Source organism: Pogona vitticeps, chromosome 1 (genome assembly GCF_051106095.1).
Source record: "Pogona vitticeps strain Pit_001003342236 chromosome 1, PviZW2.1, whole genome shotgun sequence".
NCBI classification, from domain to species: Eukaryota; Metazoa; Chordata; class Lepidosauria; order Squamata; family Agamidae; genus Pogona; species Pogona vitticeps.
This window is the reverse complement of record NC_135783.1, coordinates 327,962,021-327,986,811: the sequence shown is the minus strand read 5'-3', so window position 1 is coordinate 327,986,811 and position 24,791 is coordinate 327,962,021. Positions and strand designations below refer to the sequence as shown.

The 24,791-nt window shown below is 41.9% G+C and overlaps 1 long non-coding RNA gene across 1 annotated transcript; it reads left to right on the top strand.

Moving 5' to 3' along the window:
- The first annotated feature begins 9,525 nt into the window (after positions 1-9,525).
- Positions 9,526-24,343, top strand: LOC110088630 (uncharacterized). The gene is made up of 3 exons (XR_002302116.3): positions 9,526-11,581; positions 14,759-14,896; positions 16,454-24,343. It is a non-coding gene; the product is annotated as an uncharacterized LOC110088630 (long non-coding RNA).
- The last annotated feature ends 448 nt before the right edge of the window (positions 24,344-24,791 follow it).

Here is a 24,791-nt window from a genome sequence, read left to right as displayed (position 1 = left end):
ACTGGATTAATAATTCCTTTCAGGTTTATGTCAAACCTGTCAATGGCCAAAGTATTGGAGCCTCAGCTTCAGGATCTGTCCTTCCAGTGAGCACTCAGGTTTGATTTCCTTTAAAACAGATAGGTTTGATCTCTTTGCAGTCCAGGGGTCTCTCAAGAGTCTCCTCCAGCACCACAATTCAAAAGCATCAATTCTTCGGCGGTCAGCCTTCTTTATGGTCCACCTCTCACTTCCATAAATCACTACTGGAAAAACCAAAGCTTTGACCTCTTCATGGATTGCTGCCTTGTCATGGCGAAGGGGCTTGAGTATTTCAGAGAAGCTATGGGCTATGCTGTGCAGTCGAGCTGAGAGTTGGATTTGATGGCCTTATAGGCCCCTTACAACTCAATTACTCTATGATTCTACCAAACAAGATAATTGGTAGAAGCAGGTAGTTCAGAAACGTAGTTCAGCATTAGCTATGCTGATCGTTGATATGAATCTCTCCAGGGTTTGATTGTCCTTGAAAAGCCCTGGTCATTATCCAGTTTGTAGAACAAGTCCCTCAACTTTTTTTTAACCCCAGAAAAAACAAAAATATATGTGGAGAGGGATTTAGATTTTAGTAGGGTTTGAACTGAAGTTCCCCAGCCGCCACTCTTCCATTGCTCTACCATACAACGTTTAGGTAGACGGTGGTCAGGCATATCCATCACCCTCTTGACAGCACATAACAATAATACCTGGAGACACTAAGAACTGAAATTATGCATGGAAAGTCATGTGATATGAAATTAGCTATATGCTCTTTCTGCTGTAGCACCCACATTGATCATATAAAGTGCATAAGACTATGCAAAAGAGACCAATATTGAGTTGATAGTATCTATACAACATCAAAAGGATAGGTGGTGCTATAAAGTTTGATGGTGTTCATTTTGTTTTTAGAAGAAAGCTGAAAGAGGCTGGATTCAAGCCTGTTTCTAATTTGTTCCACCCTCCTAGAAGATAAGCATTGTCAAGGCAGTCTTCATTTAATCTTGCTCATGGGACCAACTAATGTGAAAAAACAAGCAAACAACTTAACTAAGATAGTTTTAGTTAAATGGTATCAAACCCAAAGTTTACAATGTACCTTTTTAGACAGTACATCTTATGTTTGAGAGTTCTAGTTTGGCAAACAGATGTAATACTTTTAAAACTAAGTATTCATTTTTAATTTTTGTTTGTTTTGGGGAACAATGCATCTTTTTCATTTCACTTCTCATGATTATTTTGTTTGCAGTTGGCTAGCATATAGCTGTGTTCTGTCAAACATTGTTAGTCTTGTACATTTGTGTGTGTGTTCAGGGGATACTTCTTAAATGCAGGGTTCTCTCTGTCCTTTCCTGGCCTGTGTGCTTATTAAGAGAGAGAGAAATGAATTAGTGCCTGAAAAAGTTGCTGAAAAATGAGCAATATGATGTCTTCAGCACACATGATGTTTGAAGAAGTGATTATAATTCTATGAATCCATCTGTCTCCTAAGGTCAGCCACTGAAGCCCTGCTCTTTGGCTATATTTAAGCTTCCTCAGGAAAATGGGTACAACACACTAAGGACGTAACAAATACTCACAAAATTCTTCATTCTCATTGTTTTAGGGTATTTCAATGTGATATCTTCATGAAGAGTTTTGAAGATCTGTAAGATGTATTTCCTCCTAGGAAAAGTGAATCAGGGCGTGTTTCCCCCCTTCCCCCCCCATATGATTTCACCAACTTCTGCAAAATGTCTCTGTGTAAAACTAGTATACTCCCCTTTCGGTAGTAAGAACACACACTTTTTCTCTGCCACACATGGTGTGATGACTGGCTGATAATTCAAATAATTTCTTCTATGTTTCCGATCCTTAAAAGTCTTTGCAACAAAGGACAGTCATTTTAATTGTGTTTCTTTTATATTGTTTGCACTGAAGTCTTCTATTTTTTTAAGTATTGGCTGAGTTTTCCTTAATTTTCACACACACACCCATTCTTGTAGGCACCACTACATACCTCAGCCTTTTGTGGAACAAAGAAAATACTTTTATGGTTCTTCAAGTAATAGTTCACTTGCAAGAGACAAGGCTTTCTCCCTTATTGGCCCCAGTACTGTGGAATTCTTGGGCATTGAGAGTAAACTTGGTTCCCTCCTTGACTGGTTTGAAGCAGGCTGTTCATTTACATCTGCTTTTAAATGCTGACACCAGCCTATATTCTTGTGTCGTCAATTTTTGGACAAGGACATCCAGAATCCCCCTAGCCAGAATGTACTCGAAAAATTGTAATTTTTTCCTAGTTCCCATTTTATTTTTGGAAAGTACAGGGCAAAAGATTGCAAAAAATATATATGCCTTTTAATGCAGCTTACTTCTCTGCCCTGCAGTGTTTGTTTCCCCAAATGAATTTCCTTTCCCTCCTAAGAGTAATGTTTTCTTACTTCCTGCTATTAAAGTGCATTTAGAATTTCTCCTCATCAAAGCCCATTACCCGCATTAAGCTACCTTCTTGCTGTTTATTATCTTCAAATATTTATAGAGACTTTCCTGAGCACTAATTGCCAAATGTTAGTTATGCTTCGTGCTGTTCAGTGACTATTTGCATAACATTTATTTAACCCACGCCAGAACAATGCTACACACATCTAGAGATTTCCTTGATAATCCCTTGTCTTCCTTTGAAAGTAAATAACTTGTCATTACCAATTCCTAATGTTCTGATCCAGGAGATCCTTGTGTTTAAGTAGGTCTCACACAGGAGGGAAAAAAACTATACAAAAAAAGAAAGAAAGAAGGAGAGAGAGAGAGAGAGAGAGAGAGAGAGAGGCTTCTCTTTATAGCCAAGCATTATATCTAGCGTGTAAAGCTTTCCACATGGAGGGAGATTTAAATTAGGGAGACTGCCAAATTCCATCCCATTCAATGTCTGGGCCAGCATCCTGGTTGTTGGTTGGCACAGAAAGATTTCCTGAATGTTGCCAAGGCTTGCCACATTGTAAGACTGGCTTATATTTAGTAACCAGATATTGAAATTAATTCCTCAAACTGCAGATCCATGAAGCAATTTTCCAGTGAGTAGAGAAAAACCTGTTACATCCTTTGCAGTGTACTGATCTGAGTAGTAGAGAGGACAGAGTGTGGAGTGTCAAGATGGCCGCCTCTGGCCTTGAAAATTACCATGGGGACATTCCTTTCAAGCTTGCGCTAGTTTGCATATAGTTGTCTTAATTTTCCATTTTACGGCTCACTCTCTCTGTTTAACACTGAGATAGGATTTGTGAGTGGCTTTTCAACTTTCCATTCTCAGATTTCAAGCTCTTCTATATCTTGGAAGAAAACAGAGATGGAACAGAATTTCACTTAAATCTTGTTTTGGTAAGAATTAATAAACACTCACATACCATCATATTAAAGATTGAACAAAACCATGAGCTTTAAAAGTGTGCTGCTGCTTATATACCACCCCCATGACACTTAAAGCACTCTCTGGCAGCTTACAATATAATTATGCAGGCGACACAATGCACACATATCCCTCAGTGAGTTGGGTACACAATTTACTGACCTTGGAAGGATGACCTCGAGCTGGCTAACTGAGCCTATCAGGATTGAACTCAGGTTCTAAGAAGAGCCTTGACTGCAGAACTACAATTTACAATTGTGTCATGTGGCTCCTTGTCAAAAGGTTCGCCTTTCCCTTCAGGCGGCCCCTCCATTTCAGCAGGAAATAATAAAGGTTGAGTCTTTATAACTTTAACAACAGAACTTTTATTGCTTCTCTCACCCTCCAGCACGTTTCTTAACGGTTCCAACGGTTTACAACTTGGCAACAAAGCCTCATCAACATGTTCCAAACATTGAACATAGTCCCAAGGGGTTAACGGCGATGGGCCCCATAGGGTTTCTTGTAGCCCCAGTGAGGGGGTGGGGGACTCCTCTTGGCACAGATTGTCCCACAGCATTTGTGCCTGATCAACCCCCTCTCATCCGGACCTTCTTCAAACTCTTCCCTCCTCCCACCTTGTTCTTGCCGCTCTTCTCCTTTCCACGGGGCTACGGTCACTTTCCATTCATGGGTTGGTATAGGCGCAGGTGAGTACTGGTGAGGTGCGGGATCAGGCAAGAGTCCGCCCACGCGTAGGTTTGGGAAGTCTCTCAATAAACCCTGGGTACGAACTTTCTCAAATGCCTGTCTTTTCTCATCTTTCTTTTTCTTCTCATACTCCTCTACTACTGCACTAAACCACACAACACCCTCTCTCTCCTTCTCCTTGCCTCCAACTGTCACTTCTGGCTCCTCCCACTCCCCTTCAGCCAAGCACACTTCCACCTTTACCTCCCCTTCTCTCTCTGTTAACCCTTTCCTCTCTTCTTTATTACTTTCACTGCTATCCAGCTGTTCTTTCTTTCCATCCTCTTTTTCCTCTGTCTTCTCTGCGGACGGCACACTCTCTCTTTCTACACCTTCACACGCCCCCCCGGAGGAGTGGGCCGTCCGCTCTTCATCACCGCGCATATTTCCTTCTCCCTGTCGCGAAAAATAATCAGCATTAGCATGGTTGACCCCTTTTTTATATTTCACCTGAAATGCATACGGTTGTAAACTCAAATACCATCGTGTCAATCGTGGGTTGGCATCTTTCATTCTATTTAACCATTGAAGGGGTGCATGATCAGTTACTAATGTAAAAGGCGCTCCCAACAAATAATATTTTAATGTCAAAATAGCCCATTTCACTGCTAATGCTTCTTTTTCAATAGTTGCATATTTTCGTTCCCGAGGGCTTAACTTTTTGCTGAGATACATAATGGGGTACTCTATTCCAGATTTTTCTTGAGCCAACACCGCCCCGATACCTCTATCTGACGCATCTGTCTGTACTATGAAAGGGAGAGAAAAATCAGGGGCATATCTCTTAGGTAACTCATTCAAAATAAATTTTAACTTATCGAAAGCCTCTTGTTCTAACTTACCCCATTTAATATACCTGTTCACTTTCTTTTTGGTGAGGTCAGTAAGTGGGGCCGCAATACCAGAAAAGTTAGGTACGAATTGGCGGTAATACCCAGCCAATCCCAAAAATTGTTGTACTTCTTTCTTTGTTCTGGGAACATGCCAATCAGATAGCTTGTCAATTTTTTCTTCTGAGGGGCATATCTCCCCTTTACTTACAACATGACCTAGGAATTTCACCTTCTCTTGGGCAACCTTACACTTGGAGGGATTCACCGTTAATCCTGCCTTTTTGAGTTCTTCTAATACTCGTCTAATGTGCAGTATATGTTCTTCCCAGTTCTTACTAAAAATAAGTATATCATCAATATAGGCTCCCGCAAATGTGCTAACCGGTTCCAGAACTCTATCCATTAAACGTTGGAATGTGGCCCCTGCTCCATGTAACCCAAATGGCATTTTTATAAATTGGTACAACCCCTTTTGGGTGACAAATGCTGTTTTTTCTTTATCTTCAGCCCTCACAGGAATTTGCCAATATCCCTTCGTAAGATCTAGCGAACTGAGGTATCTAGCGCCCCCTAGCTTTTCTAATAAGTCCTCAATGCGTGGCATTGGATATGCATCAAATTTTGATACCTCATTGAGTTTTCTAAAGTCAATACATAATCTTATTTTCCCATCGGGTTTTGGGACTACTACTGGATAACTTCTCCATGGACTATTCGAGGGTTCAATTATCCCTAATTTTAACATTTCATCCACTTCTTTGTTGATAACATCTTTTAGGTGGAAGGGCCAATTTCGACTTCCGCTACGAGCCACCATGCCTTCCCTGGTATTAATACGATGTTCTGCCATCCGGGTATATCCCGGTTTTGTGGAAAAGACATCTTGGAAATCTTTCTCTATCTCCTTTATTTGTGTTTTCTGAACTTCATCTAAACTTTCCCCCAGAGGAATCTCCACTCGTTCCTCTTGATATAGGGATGATTCTGGTCCTAAGTCCTCTTCCATACTTTCACCCCACAAAGCTTCTCTCTCATGCCATTCTTTCAATAGATTGACATGGTAAATACCTGTCTTCTTCTTCTTATCAGGTGTTTTTATCTCATAATCTACCTTGCCTACTTGTCTGATGACTTCATAAGGTCCTTGCCACCGTGCAAATAATTTAGCGTTGTCAGCAGGTAATAATAATAAGACCTTCTGACCTGCTACAAACGACCTTGGAGATAATTTTGTATCATATCTTTTCTTTTGCCCGGCTTGAGCTTGTTCTAAATTACCTTTAGCCATTTCTGCTACTTTCTTTAAGTGATCCCTCATTTCTAAAACATGCTGTACCGTCATCTGGGAATTATCTGTTCCACTTTCCCATTTTTCCTTAATTAGATCTAGAATTCCTCGAGGGTTCCAACCATACATCATTTCAAATGGGGAGAATCCCGTGGAGGCTTGCGGCACTTCTCTGATTGCGAACATGAGGGGTGCCACTAGTAGGTGCCATTTTCGGGGTTTATCTATCACCAATTTCCGTAACATGCCTTTCAACGTTTTGTTAAACCGTTCCACTAATCCATTTGTTTGAGGATGATAAACTGAGGCGTGAATTGGTTCTACATCTAAAAGTTTCCACATTTCTTTTAACGTTAAACTCATAAAATTACTCCCCTGATCTGTTAATATTTCTTTGGGAAACCCTAACCTGGTGAACACCTGCATCAATTCTCTTGCTATTATTTTAGCACTCGTAGATCTCAGTGGTATTGCCTCTGGATACCTCGTTGCATAATCAATTAATACCAAGATATGGGTGTGTCCGCCTGCCGATTTCGTTAGGGGTCCTACAATGTCAACTCCTATTCTGTCGAATGGGCGGTCTATCAGAGGCATTGGCATTAACGGAGCACCTGGTCTGGGTTTTGTTTGAGTCATTTGACATTCTTTACACGTTTTGCAAAATTGTTGTATGTCACTATTGCATGCTGGCCACCAGAATCTTTGAGTTATGCGAGCACTCATTTTATCTACAGCTAAATGGCCAGCAGTGGGTATATCATGGGCAATTCTTAATATATCTTTTCTCCATTTCATGGGCACCACTAACTGTTTCTCCCCTTCTTGGTTTACTCGATATAATAAGCCATCCTCTATCTCAAACCCCGTATTCCCAGGCATGATAGATCCTGTAGGTTGAGCTTCATCTAATATTTTTTGCAATGTCGGGTCGTCTTGTTGCCATAACCTCATTTGATCTCGTGAGGCTCCCTTTAAAAAGTCAGTTTCAATTTCATTAGCGTCGCAATCTCCGGCTAGCCCTTCTTTACCCTTAAGCAATTCACTCGCCCCCTCCCAATCACGTCCCAACAACATCTCTCTCGAAAGCCCCGGCACAATTCCCACTTTCATTCTTCTACATTCTTTACCAATTTGTACATCTACCCAAATAGTCGCGTATTTTTTTGAATCTCCATGTATACACCTTACAGTCAAATCATCTGGTATTACCACTCCCTCTAGCTGCCGAACCAATGTCTTGCTACACCCCGTATCAATCAATGCCCTCTTTTCGTGTCCATTTACAGTAGCCATCACTTCCCAACCCTCTTGTTCTGATCCCAATATCTTAATCTGTTCGTCGTTCTGTCCTACCCAAGAACAGTCCAGTCTGGGGCATTGCCTTTTCACGTGGCCGACGCGGCCGCAATCGAAACACACGGGCTTGCCGTCCTTTCCTTCTTTCAGCCCGGTGCCCGGTTCGAACAGCCGTTGGTCGTAGGTGATAGGGCGCGTTGGTTTAGGGCGCATCGGTTCGAAATGCTGAGGTCTTCCCCTGCCGATAACCGAAAACGAGGATGGACCGCGTGGCGCGTGGTTGCTCCCGGTAGCCATCTTGTCTTGCGGGCGTGTCTTCTCAAAAGTAGTTCCGGCGTATTCTTTCGCTCCCTCCTCTGCCGCACAATAATTCTCAATCAGGCAAACTGCTTCCTCTAACCGCTTTGGTCTATTTCTTTGCACCCAACTGCGCATGTTCATCGATAGCGTGGATATTAAATGTTCCATAACAAATATTTCTATTATTTCGTCTTTCGTTTTTTCTTCCGGTTTTAGCCATCTAATGACGTTAGCTTTCATACGCTGGCTTACAGGGCGCGGATGCATCCTCGTTTTGAACTTGAGCTCTCGGAACTTTTTACGATAGGCTTCCTCTGTCAAATTTAAAGTTTGTAAAATGGCGCCTTTGACTATTTCATACTGAGTTGCTTCTTGTGTAGATAACGTATCCACTACTTCTTGTAATACTCCGGTTAAGCAGGGTATTAAAATTAATGTCCATTGCTCTTTCGGCCACCCAGCTGCGGTGGCTACTCTTTCAAAGGTATGCAGATAAGCTTCTGGGTCATCTGAGGCACTCATTTTCTGCATCCGTATTGGAGTGGGACTGGTTACCCATGGATTTTTCACCTCTTTCGGTTCGCTTTTGGCTTTATCTTCGCCTACATTTAATTGTACCAACTGACGTGTTAATAACGTTTGCTGCTCCGCTAAATTCTCGATCAATTTCGCTTGGCGTTGAACGGTTTGCCTCAACTCTATTATCTCTTCGTTTCCTGCCATAGGGGCCGCCCCACGTTGGGCGCCACTGTCAAAAGGTTCGCCTTTCCCTTCAGGCGGCCCCTCCATTTCAGCAGGAAATAATAAAGGTTGAGTCTTTATAACTTTAACAACAGAACTTTTATTGCTTCTCTCACCCTCCAGCACGTTTCTTAACGGTTCCAACGGTTTACAACTTGGCAACAAAGCCTCATCAACATGTTCCAAACATTGAACATAGTCCCAAGGGGTTAACGGCAATGGGCCCCATAGGGTTTCTTGTAGCCCCAGTGAGGGGGTGGGGGACTCCTCTTGGCACAGATTGTCCCACAGCATTTGTGCCTGATCAACCCCCTCTCATCCGGACCTTCTTCAAACTCTTCCCTCCTCCCACCTTGTTCTTGCCGCTCTTCTCCTTTCCACGGGGCTACGGTCACTTTCCATTCATGGGTTGGTATAGGCGCAGGTGAGTACTGGTGAGGTGCGGGATCAGGCAAGAGTCCGCCCACGCGTAGGTTTGGGAAGTCTCTCAATAAACCCTGGGTACGAACTTTCTCAAATGCCTGTCTTTTCTCATCTTTCTTTTTCTTCTCATACTCCTCTACTACTGCACTAAACCACACAACACCCTCTCTCTCCTTCTCCTTGCCTCCAACTGTCACTTCTGGCTCCTCCCACTCCCCTTCAGCCAAGCACACTTCCACCTTTACCTCCCCTTCTCTCTCTGTTAACCCTTTCCTCTCTTCTTTATTACTTTCACTGCTATCCAGCTGTTCTTTCTTTCCATCCTCTTTTTCCTCTGTCTTCTCTGCGGACGGCACACTCTCTCTTTCTACACCTTCACACTCCTCCATCAAAACATTCCACTGTGGGAGAAATCACAGTTATGACAGACGTATTCATTCAGAACCATTGACTACATGACTCTTAAACTCAGGGTTCAAATCCCTGTGTACCCAACCATGTGAGAGCCAAACTAGGATAGGCATCTCTCTCTCTCTCTCTCTCTCTCTCTCTCTCTCTCTCTCTCTATCTCTCTCTCTCTCCGTGTGTGTGTGTGTGTATCTTTCTCTCATCTTCACAGGGACTCCTGGTCTTCAAGAAAAGGAGGCTCAACATAGTTATCTAGCTGCTGGGAACAACTGTACATACTGCTATTTGGCCATGCTGGACAGGGAAAATTTCACTCTGGTTTCATTATGCATGCTGATGAAAATACTGCATGCCACTGCTTCCTTTTGCATTGCTGCAACAAGACCATGGTTACAGGACTATGAGTATAAATACAATTGAGATTAAATTAAATTACAGCACACACTCATGCAAGTACACAGACATCTTTATTTCATTATGCATAGCAGCAGCTGGTATAACATTTTAAGTTCTATGGGACTATTTGTTTACTTAGATATCTATTAATGAACCTTGTAAATGCAGTTGTACAAAATGAGTCTCTTCTTATTCACAGTGATATAACAGATACCATGAGCAATTATTCGTTCGTTCGTTCGTTTAGTCGTGTCCGACTCTTCGTGACCCCATGGACCAGAGCACACCCCATTTGTGAGCCCAAGTCCTTGGCAACAGCACCAATGCAGCAGTTATTCAATGAAGTTCGTGTCCCCTTTTAAAAGTCAATTTCAGATAAAAATCCAAGATATCTTCCTCAATTGGTTTGGGTATCCATAACATAGCTACAAATGCAGAGTCTTCAAAGCCCTAGAATAAAACATCAATTTAATTGCTGATACATGAATCCACTATGTGGTTTCACCCCTCCAATACACATATACACTGGTACCTCGATTTACAAACATAATCCATATTGGAATGGCGTTCGTACATTGAAAAGTTCATAAGTCGAGGCAAACTTTTCCATAAGAATGCATTGAAAATCATTTAATCCATACCTGCTGTTTTTCGTTCGTATGTTGAGGCACTGTTCATAGGTAGAGGCATTAGTTCCCATAGGAACTAATGCAAAACCGGTTAATCCGTACTCTACTACTAGGGGGATATTTCTTCTATTTCTTTCTTTCTTTCTTTCTTTCTTTCTTTCTTTCTTTCTTTCTTTCTTTCTTTCTTTCTTTCTTTTTTTGGTTCACAAGTCAATGCTCCATTCGCAAGTCGAAGCAACATTTTGCGAATGGGGCCATTCGTAACTCAAATCATTCGCAAGTGGAGACATTCGTAAGTCGAGGTACAACTGTATAGGAATTAGACCTAGACCAATTTGCCAAAGGCCTTAGTAGCGTAAGTGGCCAGTTCTCTTCAGCTCTCCCATTTTTTTCTGATTCAAATCTCTTACTCACAGCGTCACTCTTTCTTAGTCACACCCCTTTGGGCTGAACCAGTATTTTATTGGAGTTACACTGACTTGTCAGCACGCTTCCCAGATCCATAGGCATCTCAGAAACAGAATAGTGGTTTCGCTGGCACATGCAGCTTTGCCACAGAGGAGCTTCTTTGCCCCCTTCCCCTGGGATGAGGCAAGATGAGAATCTCACCTCGCATCATCCAAGGATCAGAGATTGGGGAAAGCAGTAAATAGCTGCGCTCCCCCCTCCTTCTTTTGAGACTTTCTTCTCGTCTGGAATAGTATTGGTGCTGCACTTGCCTATAACACATGTGGCACAGCATTTTCAAAACCGCAAGTGGTGTGAGGGGGTGTCTTGGTACTCCCTCAAGGTTTGAGGGCAAGAGGCCTTCACTTGAGCCCCTTGATTGCCTTTTTAAGGCAACTTAAAATTAAATAAATAAAAGAAGAAGAAAGAAAGTTTGAAGAGGGGCAAAAGCACTCTTAAGGGGGAGGGTCGCACCCCTGGGGTGGGTGCCAATATTCTGAGGGCTTAATTTAAGCAGCCCCTTCATGAATAAAAGGGAATAAAAGGCACTTAATAATTAATTACTTACATATTCATAAATGTCTTTATGTGCATGACATGCTGCAGTTTTAGGTTGGTGTCTGGCTGCCTTGTTTTCTTACTTTCAGGTCTCATCAGGTCCATGAGGCATTGGAGAATCCAGATGGTGAGCAACAGTTTTATCTTTTGGGCAGCTAAGCACACTGCTAGGATGTCATGGGGCCGGGATTTAGGCCTTGGAGACGCCGCCTGGCTGAAATGGAAAGGACGGAGGGACTTGATGTGGGAGATGTTTCAAGAAGCAACCTTTCCTGGAGTGTCAGATTTGGCCCTGGATATCTTGCTAGTCCGTTTGGGTTTCAATGATTTGGCAACACAATGTGGCAAGGCCATCATTCTAGACGTATTGAGGGGGCTGCATGAATGGAAGTGCAGGTGGCCTGAGATGAGAATCATCTGGTCCAACATTATTCCGTACTACATGTGGAGAGTAGAATGTGATCTGCAATGTGTAAACCGGGCCAGGCGGAAAGTTAATAGGGAGGTTTGTGGGGCAATGAGCAAGGATCTGGGTTCAGTGGTAGGCCACCCAGATATCCATTTGGACAGGTCAGAGTTGCAACGGGGTTTATTTATCAGAACAAGGCATGAACATATTTGACAGACCTGCAGAGGGGCCCGCATGCCAAGGTGCTTGGTTTGGTGGGGGAAACAGAACATAGCTGAGCTAGCCCCATTCCTATGGCAGGTACTGTGGAAAGAACAATGATTGGTGAGTGTCCAAGGAGTACAAGGGGGTGTCTGACCTCATGGTGCTGCAGATTGTGAGGTTACAGTGCTGGGGGGGAGGAGATGCTGGGGCCCTACCCAGGCCGAGGGTAGCCAATGAGAGGGGGCTTATAGGCCCAGGGTGATTGCATCAGGCACCGGCCAGTGTTGCACTGTCCAAGGGATCAGACAGCAACAGGGAGTGGACAGTGAGATCTTTATTCTTTGTCTTTTAAATTATTTCATCTTGGCAATTATCTAAAATAAGTGTTAAAATTAAGATGTTTTAAATGGTTTTTATGATGTTTGTTATATTATGATGTTTTATCATGTGTGTAAGCCGTCCCGAGTAGACTTTGTCTAGGGGGGCAGGGTAAAAATCTAATAAAGTAAAGTAAACCTGATTCTGCACTACCGCAGACACCCCCCCCCACTTGGGAACAGCAGGGGTAAATGTTAGTTAGCTAGGCATCCTTCAGGCCAATTCAAGAGTGACAATCTCTTCCACACTGAAAACAAATCGAATCTGTCCCCTGTCCAGCTCCCTGATTTTGCTGCTTTTGTGACTTCCTCTTTGCCTCGGCCTGCTGGACAAGGTTCTCTTCAAATTGGGAGAGGCCGTGATGCAACGCCTGCCTTGAGGCTGAACGCTCAGATGTCAGGGTTTCCCATCTGTTGAGGTCTATTCCTAAGGCCTTCAGATCCCGCTTGCAGATATCCTTGTATCGCAGCTGTGGTCTCCCTCTGGGGTGATTTCCCTGCACTAATTCTCCATACAGGAGATCCTTTGGAATCCGACCATCAGCTATTCTCACGACGTGCCCAAGCCAATGTAGATGTCGCTGTTTCAGTAATGTATACATGCTGAAAATTCCAGCTCGTTCTAGGACTACTCTATTTGGAACTTTGTCCTCCCAGGTGATACAAAAAAATCCGTTAGAGGCAATGCATATGGAAGATGTTCAGCTTCCTCTCCTGCTGTGCACAAAGGGTCCAGGACTCACTGCAGTACAGGAGTGTGCTCAGGACACAGGCTCTATAGACCTGGATCTTGGTATGTGTCATCAGCTTCTTATTGAGCCATACTCTCTTTGTGAGTCTAGAGAACATGGTAGCTGCTTTGCCAATGCATTTATCCAGCTCGACATTTAGAGGAAGGGTGTCAGAGATGGTTGAGCCAAGGTACACAAAGTCAAGAACAACCTCCAATTCTTGTGTGGAGATGGTAATAGAGGGAGGTGAGTCCACGCCCTGGCCCATGACTTGTGTTTTCTTCAGGCTGATTGTTAGTCCAAAGTCTTGGCAGGCCTTGCTGAAACGATTCATGAGTTGTTGGAGGTCTTCAGCAGAGTGGGCAACAATGGCTGCATCATCGGCAAAGAGGAAGTCCCACATGCATTTCAGCTGGACTTTGGTCTTTACTCTCAGTATAGAGAGATTAAAGAGCTTTCCGTCTCATCTAGTCTGGAGATAATAAAGTGTGGCCCTAGTTAATTGTGTCTCACCTCTTTATTCCAGGGTGTGGGGTGGGGGGCTGGTGTGCGCAGCATTGCTGGAGCAGAGCTTCTTTCCCCCAGGATGAGGCAAGATGAGAATCTCACCGTGCGTCATTCAAGGGGTGGGGGTTGGGGACTGCAGTATATAACTGCGCCCCCCTCCTTCTCTGCCTCAAAACAATAAACATATTTTTAAATTTTATTTCTATTTATTTATTGTATTTATACCCTGCCTATCTAGTCATTTCAACCACTCTGGGCAGCTTACTACATAAAGTATAACAAGTTCAAGAAAAATTTATAACAAAATTAAATGATTCTGCGATGGGAAAAATACAAAATAAATCAAATAAAGAGAAAAAGAATAAAAAAGGAAAGAGGACAGGAATTAACTGGAAGGGAAGGCCTGCCTGTACATCCACATTTTTAGTTGGTTCTTAAAAGTACCCAGCGAGGGTGCAGCGCGAATCTCCAGAGGTAGGTTATTCCAGAGGCAAGGAGCCACCGCCGAGAAGGCCCAGTTTCTAGTTCTCTCCTTGCGGGCCTCCCTCGGCATCAGGCTCCTCAGCCTCACCTCCTGGCTCGCGCGGGTGACACAGGTAGAACTAGTTGGGAGTAAGCGTTTCGCCAAGTATTGAGGTCCTAAACCATTTAGGACTTTATATGTAAGCATTAACACTTTGAAGTCAATGCGGAAACAGATGGGCAGCCAGTGCAGCATGGCCAGAGTAGGAGAGATATCTCACATACCAGTGTGAGATAGGCGAAAAACACTGCCAGCCAAACACCAATCTAGGTAGCAAGGAAAAAAAATTACTATCCAGCCGTCAAAAGGGTGATCCATAATTCACACTGGTCTTAAGCATGGGTGGATGGGTGGGAGGTATACAGTGCCCTAGTTGTGTGATCTATCCACTCAAAGCCCATACAACAATCATCATTTGTGACGCCCACACCCTAATTGTCTAATAATATTTCAGTAAAGTTTAGTAAACAAGAGAACAAAGAGAAATAAGAATATTCCAGAGCATGAAAATACTATTTGAACAGTGACACAAGTTTTTCTCTTTGGCTTACAGAGTGGCTGTAAAGGGTTAAGTTTACTACACTGTGATCTCAGTCAAAGTTTTCCTTTGTGTGTCAGTGGTTAGGCAAAACCCTGGACTTTACTGGGCAGTGAGATGGCTGTCACTCATCCTCTCCTTTGCTGCAGGCAGGTTAGTACTGTACACTGCATTACTTTCTTTTGCTGCAGAAAGAATCTCTCTAGACTGAGAGTAAAGACATCTTTTTAGCCCTACAAATACTGAATGAGGAACACAAACCTCTTCTGTTATAAAATACAGATGCAAAAAGAAGCAATACCTTTATAGACCACAAAAAAAAAATCATCATACAATTCACAAGCTTTTGTGGATTAAATACAATTTCATCAGTATATCTGTGAAGATTCTCAGTCATCCAGATGAGGTTATTTGGAAGTTGAGTCATGGCAACTGGACTTCTTTCTTGGGTTGAAACATATCGCTACTGCGAAATGTTTCAACGTAACAAGAAAGAAGTCCCGTTGCCATGACTCAACTTCCAGACCATTTCATCAGGTTGGTACCGGTGAGAAGAACTTAAAAGTCCAAATGTTCATGGCATAATAGATTTTGCCAGGCATTTTGCTGTTGGATGTAAAGTCCAAAAAGTTCTTGGCATGGTGGAAATGGCCAAACATCTCTCTCTCTTAGATGTCTCTCTTAGATGTAGCTCAGGAGACTGGTTGCTGTTTTACAGCTATGGCTTAGGCATTTGTGGCTTGAGTAACAACCCAGTTCTCCAAACAAAGAAGCACAGGCCATGCGTGTATATCCACCTCCCCCATTTATGGCCTTTCTTTGAATGGAAAATGTTTCTTCTTAGCCAGCGTGAGTGAAGGTCAGGTGCAGCGTGTGACACAGAAAACCTGAGTCCTCCATCTGAGAATTGGGGTGATAATTTAATAAAGTAACTAGGTGTAACCAATTGGGGTCTAATTAAAGCCAAACCTAGTGATTGCTCTATCCAAGGCAGAGTGAATCAAGTCATCCCTTGCTATGTCACAACTGTATTGCATTGTAGTTATAACTCCTTGATTGGAAAAGGAACTAATCACAAGTAACTATTTTTTTCTGAACTAGCTTTTCCAGGCCCTGGAATTAGTGTCAGTGAGAAATGGATGCCTAATTCACCTGTATGATGACATATTCTTTTGCATGATACAGCTGGCATTCTTCTCATACAGATTTCTTCCCAGAATTTGGAACTTCCACATTTAGCTCACTTTGTTTCTGAAGTACAGCTGATGAACTAGAAATCATCCATTGTTCCATTCTTTTTATTGCATGTTTCATTCTCCACAGAGCAATGTGCTGTAGCTTGCAATTCATCTCTCCCTCCTTCATTTTTCTATTTCTGAAATACATTTGCACATTGATGCCACTTCAAAAGACAACCAATCTTAATGTGATGGTATCTGTGATTGCATCAAGGCTCATTTTATTGTAGTCTTATACACAGGATCCTGATGAAGTACCAGATCCTCTTTAGAGGACATTCTCTGAGTTCCATTTGGAGGTGAATGGAATCTGGGCAAAGGGTTCTGTCTTGGAAACGTTGGTGTAACATTTAGAGATCAATTGCCTCAAGCCTGAAATTACTGTAAACATTATCTGTCCAGTGCTGAGTTGAATTACTCAGTCATCATCATGCAGAATGCTCAGAAGTGCTTTACCATTCCCTTCTTCTAGGGCCATCCTGGGGCTGTGAAGCTTGCCCAAAGCCAACCAAGCTGGCTTTTCTCCCTGGAAGCACCATGAGGAATCAAACTCTCCACAGCCAGATAGCTAAACTACTGAGCTATCCAGAACAGATGTTTACTGTGATTTCTTATTCTGAAACACTTCACTACCACTTCATTTATGCTTCTGAGTGTAACTGACAGGATTTTGGAAATTGCTTTATTAAAGTCTATTATTTGTTTGTTTGTTTGCTAATTTCTTTGCAAGCTGTTTGGGGAACAATTGGGGTCCCAGGAACAAGATACTAAATATTCAAAATAGTAGTAATTGAAAAAAACTTGCTACTTCGATGCATTGGTAAAATACTGAAGAAAATCAATGAGGTAGTATTGGTATGGTATATCTCAAGTATCATTTTGTACAGTTCTAGTTTACCAATTAAATAATGTGCAACAGTACATCGCTAAAATATTTCACAAAAGGAATCTTGATGTAAGAAGAAATGTGATCACATTAGAAATATCGGTTGTTAATTTACATTTAAGATATGCCCTATCACCATAATCCAGTCTGCCTCCAAATAAGGGTGTACAGATGGGCGCCCAACCCACCCTATGCCTTGGAGATGCTCTGAGCTCATCCTTGTCTGAATCTATCCTGATATTTGTGTGTTTCTTGATCTTGGGGTAGTGGGAACCATTGCTATGAAAGGGGAGATGACTTGGGGTAGGGGATTACAAACTGACGTCAAAATTATTTGGGGCAGAATGATTTGCCCACCTCCAGTTCAGAGGATATGAAAAGAAGAGAAACAGAAGACAGCCGTTACAAGCCCTGGAGTGATACACCAGCAAGAAAGGAGAAAATATGGTGGGAAGGAAGACATACATCAGTGCACTGGTTCTTAACCTTGGGTTACTCAGGAGTTTTGGACTGCAACTCCCAGAAGCCTTCACCACCAGTTGTCCTGACTGGGGTTTCTGGGAATTGCAGTTCAAAAGCATCCGAGTAACAAAGGTTAAGAACCACTGCATTAGCATAAAGCAAATCACTCAAAATCCATATAGATTTTCATAGATAGAATTCATTTGGACGTGCACACACTCTGAGTGATATAACTAACTAACCAAATTGTTTAAAAGCAGAAGGCAAAAAAATTTGAAACTACAAAGCCAAAACAATATCCAACATCAATTGAAGGCCTTCACTTTGCATTGCAGCTAAACATGCATATATCTATATATCTATATCTATATTTATATGTACAGTATATCTCTATCTATCTTTTTCTCTCTCTCTTTCTTTCTTTCTAGAGCAGTTGGTATAGGCCAGGGATCCACTAATTACTAGCAGTGGAAGGCTATGTCTGTCCCATTGATTGTTCAGGAGAGGCCTGGGGGTTCACTGGGGAACAGAGCTCTCAATCTTCCCTATGCCATTACTAGCTGATTCATTTGGCACCAACTCAACACTTTCCTAATGAGGCGTTGATTCTTTTGAGTCCCTTTCCCCCACCTTTAATTGTGCATTGTCCTTTTATTCTTAACTCCACAGTGCTGGAGCAGGAGCCTCACGGTATGGTGGTTAAACTGGAGTACTCAGTCAGAGACTCTGCCCACAACCTGAGTTCGATCCTGGTCTCAGCTGGCTTGAGGTTGACTCTGTCTTTCAACCTTCCGAGGTTGGCAAATTGAGTATCCAGGGACAATATATAGCCTGAATTATTAAACTGTACACTGCCCAAACAGAACTTTAAGCACTATAGGTCGGTATATAAGCAGCACACTTTTCTTGGTTGCTTTGCACCCCTTGAGTGCCCCTGGGCTCTTTGCTCTGCCCCATGGTTGTTTTAGAAGTGCATAAATAGCACTGATTCGGTCCTTGTTTACACATTCTAGCAAAAACAGTGCATCTTCCTAATTTATATCTCACCTTTTCGAATCCCTCCCAAGTTGTCCCAGCACACACACGTTCACAAAAACTGAAGGAAGAGCTGTGAAAATCGATGTGTGCTCAAATTCGAGAATTAATATTATAAATTCTTTTATAGTGAATCCAGAATTATGATAGGATGAGTGCAATGTAAGAGGGAGTAAACCCAATGAACAAGAACAGAATGGTGGAAATGAAAGTGCCCTTAACTATCCTAGTGTGCATAATAACCAAATCCCTCCTAGCTCTACAAAGAGTTTACGAACACGGTTTGTAGGGCAAGGCGAGTTTGCCATCTGCATCTCACATTGGCGTAGGTGTTCCCTAATAAAAGTACTGAATATTTTATGGCTTCCACAAAGTTTAATAGGGTTCTATGGAAGTAGCTTTATGAAGTGCAGCATTTGAAATGCATTGGATGGAATGTGGAGCATTAAATTTTCCATGGATTGTTTGAACCAAATTCAGCATTTGAAGCATAATTTCCTTCCACATTATAAAGGATCATTTAAAACCTTTCTATAAAGTCATACCACTGTCTTTTAAAAGCCATCAGATATGAATCAGGCAACATTAAAATATATGCATCTAAGAAACAAGGACCATTTAGAATTGCAGGTTAGAAGAAGAGCTGGCATTTATGCTAATTTTAAACAGGTGTGTGGGTTGTTTTACGGCATATATAGTCATCAGAAGCAACCCACAGTATCTCACAATTGTCTACAACAGCATGAAGACATGTCATAGATTAATGCATTCCCCATGCTTTCCAAGGTGCACGCCTGCTGTCTACCAATATCAGATCTGACATGTTGATGGATACAGGTCAGGCAGCTATTGCCAGTCAGTAATTTCATTATCCATAGGTGGTTTCTTTACCATGTCTAATTTATCACTAGCACATCTGTGTTGATGCTGCTTTACTAAGTTTGCAGGTACCATGCTTATATATCTTGAGGGACATTATAAATATAAGTGCTGCCAAACATTCCAGCTACATCACTTTTCCAGTGTTTTGTGGACACTGTTCGTAGAGCATTCGCAGAACCATAAAAGATGGCACAAGCTAATAGGGATGGCCAGGAATTCCATCTGCTCCCTTGAAGCAGGGCTGGTTCTGGGATGGGGGAAGAGGGGATACCCAGAACTGGAGGGCAGTATATCTAATGGCTTACCTCGTGGTAGCAAGAGCACTCTTCTAAGGAGTCACAATAGGTTGGGTATAGCAACCAGTTAAATTTCCACAATATCCAAATGAAGCACCATTTAGGGTGTTTTCCAACACTAAACTGTCAGGCAGATTTTTGTTCCTTTTTGTCTGGGACATGGCAGGTGCTACTGGCTAGCCTTGGTGGCAGCTGTTCAGAATGTCATTTATGAATGGCAGTAGCCAAAGCTTCTTGGCTATATAATATCAGCCATATCTTGAGCAGCCAGTTCCTCTTCCAGTAGCTTAAAAATGAAGACAATAAAATAAATTTTAAAATGCCCATCCATGCTGTCAAGTCATTGGACTTTATCCACTTTCCCTTCAGCCTTGTGTGCCAGAAGCCCTTGCTTGAATGGCCATGAATATAATATGGGCATGAGGGGAAGATCGCAGGAGGAGAGTCCTCTATCATTGACAGCATGGATGCAGTTTTTCAAGAGGAAAAGAGAGAAAAGCTCTGTTTAGATATAGTTTAGGAACTGTAGAGCCTACACACATTAGTTCTTTGCCATCATTATTCTCCACATGGAAGCATGACTGTTTGGCAAGGTGAACCTGTGTAGCCTCTTCACATGAGGGAGAAATCTGCCCATCCAGATTTTGGCTCACACGGAAAAGCTACCTCAGTACAACAGCTTCTCCTTTTTCCACAAAGCCACATTTCTGTATTAATAATGACAGAGAAGGGAAGAGGGTTATGACTTTTTACTCACAACAGGTGGGCTCAATAGGATGAGAGGGGGAAAAGAGAGAGTGAAGACCATTTGTTTACTTAGTATAATTAATATAGTAAGCATACATCTGTCCCCTGTCAGGGGGATTTTATTCATCTTTACCACTACTAAATATCTAAAGCCTTGGAAAACAGGAGAGGAAGGGACTGTTCTTCTCACTCCTCACCCGAAAAAACAGTGGTTGGTAATTTTATTATCTATCATTCATTTATATACTCTGCAGCCATCTCACCACCATTACCAAAAAAAGGAGAGAAAAATTTGGCACAGTATTCATTTTAAAGGTCCTTCTTTTGATGCTAAAATTTCATGGTTTCTTTGTCCTCTCTTAGCTAGTGTTGCTGTCACATTAATCTGCATTTTCTTTTTATCATTTGCTAAAAATTCCCAAAAAAGAACAATCTTTTCGTTTCTATGGTACTGCAACAAATATTTCTGTGAAGTTTGATAGTATATGTAACTCCCACGCTTTTGGTAATGGTAGATGATGAGAATACATGCAGAATTTTACGAAGTCTTTACTGAAGTCTGCTTGAAAGGATACCTCCCTCACAGTACTATGTAAGCCAAGATATAAATCTTGTATGTTCTCCCTCTTAGAGAGGAAGGGGTGGGTGAAGGAGCCATGTTTTTCTCACAATAAAACATTTATGTGCAAGATTTCCCTCCCACAGAAAAATCTTGCTGAAAATCTTATAGGATTTCTCAGAAATGTTGTGGTCATTTTTTTTTCTGAAAAAAAAAGTAGACCTGCAAAGGATTACTGCAATTGTTGCACTGAATGGCATTTTTCCTGTACAAGATTAATTGGGAATGTTATTAAGGTACACAGATTTTGGCACTTCTTTGTACAGGAGCATAACCTATAAAATAATGACAGGGAAAACTAGACCTGGTCTCATTTTTACAGGAAGCTGGGAAATCTTGTTGATTCAAAGGGGAAGTTCTGGTAGGGAGACTCCATGTGGTGAGACTTGGAAAATCATAGAGAACAAGAAACTTTCTAAGTATTCAAACCGTCCCTAATATAATCCCTATTGAATTTAAAACCTCTGTATAGTTCACTTATTTCAGAAGGACCACATTCAAAAATTTCGGGAGGACCACATTCAAAATTGTGATAAATGTAAGAAAACCTCAACATTTCATCAAAGTTGTCAAATTCTATGAATACCTCTCTGGCAAAACTGAAATATAAATCGGATCAACCATCACACTGGTTTTTGAGGAGAAAGGCATGGACCAATCTTGAAATGATAAACCTAAATTAATGGTTCTAAAGCTATTGGTTGTTGTGGGTTTTTCAGGCTCTTTGGCCATGTTCTGAAGGTTGTTCTTCCTAACATTTTGCCAGTCTCTGTGGCCGGCATCTTCAGATCTGAGGATGCCGGCCACAGAGACTGGCAAAACGTTAGGAAGAACAACCTTCAGAACACAGCCAAAGAGCCCAAAAAAGCCACAACAACCATTAGATCCTGGCCGTGAATGCCTTCACGAATATATCTAAAGCTATTATTTACAAGATTACAAGCAGTGGGTATTTCTCATAAACAGGAGCAAGACATTTAGCCCCTCCTCATCCATATGTTTATACACATTTAGTTGAATGCCACTGGTATTCTTTACTGAATTTTTTCACCCCTTTGATAAATGTATCACAATATAAAGTTATTCCCTGCGAGCTAACTGATTATGCTAAGTGCTCACTGAACCATGCCCTGCTTATGTTAGAGGCCTCCTCTTCCACTTCTTCTTCCTCCTTCTTCTCCCTTCAAGGTGAAAACATATTCCAACCTGCTTTGGCACAGCTCCAAAAAACATACATAAGGTTCCCCAAGTAATTTCTCATTCACACACTGCTGAAAACCAAACCTGTGAATATTCAACAAGCTTACCATGAAGAGCCAGGAGGAGAGGTGCCACAAATGAGTGTTCTGCTTACTAACCAACATTTCTGCATATGTAGAACCCCAAGATGCTTTCATGGAATGGAAACCTAGTTGGTCCTGCTTCCAAATTCTTACTTCCAAATTAGGTTTTATTTCCTCATCTGTTTCCTTTTAAGCTGTTGGGTTAGGTTAGTTTGTTTCTAGTTCATTTACTATTGTACAGCTTGACATTTTTTTACTATGTGGTTAATTGTTGGTATACTTTTGTGTAACGATGCTTTTACAAAGAAAAATGCTACATGGGTTGCTCTGGGCATAATTATGTGGAAAAACAATACAGAAAGAAAGAAAGAAAGAAAGAAAGAAAGAAAGAAAGAAAGAAAGAAAGAACGAACGAACGAACGAACGAACGAACGAACGAACGAACGAACGAACGAACGAACGATGTTGATAGTAGTGGGGGTGATGACAATTGGGATACATGCATACTTCCCTGGAGTTGAGTTGGCAGAACCAAAGTGAACCGAAGACAATCCGGTTTTTGCACCAACACAGTCCTTTGCCATTGCAAAGAAGAATAGGCAACTTCACAGCTATGTCAATATACTCTCCGCCCTTCAACATGTATAATGGAAGATTTGTTGGAAGCTGCTACAATGTTTTCTCCCCTCCAGAGGACTGTCCTTTCTGGGGTCAGTTCTGTGACCAGTTGCACATCTGATTCATAAGCAGTATGCGAGTGGTCACACAAAAGAGAGCTTGACAGTGATTGCCCTGCTATGGTTGAATAAGTCAACAGGATTCTGGGTCATAAAGCTTTGGATGTAGAGTCTATAGTCAATTTTCTTGTGTTTGTAATTGGGGGGCAGCGGGAATCAAACATTTAATCCCAATTAGAGTAAATCTACCATTGAATCAGGTAGACTTATAAGAGTTTTGCTTTATCACAGTCCCATTAATTTAATAGCCAACTCTAGTTGGAACTAACAAGTGAATTTTGCTCTCTGGCTTTATGACATGGCCAGCCAGAAAAACTGTGACTGATTTCTTTCTATTTTACTTGGATGATACTTCTGCATAACTCAAACAACTTGTTCTAAAGAGTGGAGGAGGCTCAATATGATTAAGAAGGGAATCTCTTTGTTCAAAACTATGTAACATATGCAGCTGTGGTGTGAGTATTTTTTTTATCTCATAAATTTGACAAGCTTCTCTCCTTTCTCCCTCCACCCCATGATAAATAATACTCAAGTATATTCTGGTAAGAATTATTATTTCCTTATGTGTGAGGAAATAAAGGAAAAGGTAGATGAGGATTATCTATTTAATTTATTATGTTTGATCTTTCCCCCTCCCTGATCCCTGCAGAAGGCATAGTCAGAAGAAAGCTACATCATCTACTTCTTGTCCAGGAAACAATTAAAAAGAGGAACTGGGATACAAGATACAGGATATAATAGGTCTGTTTTTGCCTGCAAATGCCTGGCAGTATTCATTTCAGTCTGTAAAAAAATAAGTGTGAAGAAAATCCATCTGCTTTCTATGAAGAAGGGAAGGTCTGATGACTAATATGGAAAATAAATGTTTTAATAAAGAGGATTACATGTAGTGTTGAAAAAAGTCGGTGACCCACTGTGTACATGGAAGTGGACTTGTCCATGAAAACTCACATTAAACTATAGCACTTAGACTTTAAGGTTATTTTTATTTTTAATTTTCATTCCCCCCCCCCATCCTGGAATAATGAATAAGTATTATGGGACAAACATGGACCACACTTTATTGAATAGCCATTATAGTCAACCATAAAAAATTGGGTCCTGCAGTAGTGTGGAATCATGTTTTGCATAGGGGTCTCACCAGACAACAAATGGATGAGTCCTTAGCCCCGAGATCTCATGGTCTTAAAGACAGCGAGTGCCCAGCCAGCTCAAATTTGACCACCCCCAGACCTCAAGTCACCTTCCTCTTTGTGACCGTTGCTCTAGGTGTGGCCCCAGCGCATCTTCTCCCCCACACACTGTAATCTAATGATCTGCAACGCTGCTCATCTAACCGATGAGCTGTACGTTACCTGTGATTGCAAGGGGACTCACCAAAACTTGTTCTATCCACACTACCCACCTGTGTGACCAATTGATTTCCACCCTGTCAAACTGCCTGTGCACCTTGGCAAACAAACAAACAAACAAAAAACACCTGCATCCAAGTGCCAATCAGGATGCGGGTCAAAAATTCCTATCTGGCCCCAAAAAGTGACCAGAAAACTCAAACTAGTGCACAGAGTGGGCGGGTGGGTTGCATGAAGTGAAAGAAGCTGATGGGAGGGGGAATGGCCCTTAAATAGGGCACTCCTTCCCCTTCTCCTCCTGGGTTGCATCTGCAAAACTCCCATGTCTTGCAATATCCCGGGAGGGATGGAGTTCCACAGTGCCGAAGCATGCTTGGCAGCGGAGCGGGCATTTGTTTTTGCCTGATATGCTAGCACAGACTAACAGGGCTACCTCTTCCAAAACTACTGTGGATGTAGCTTGCCTAGTGCAGCTTTGCTTCATGAACATATTTTTAACACAGAGATATGT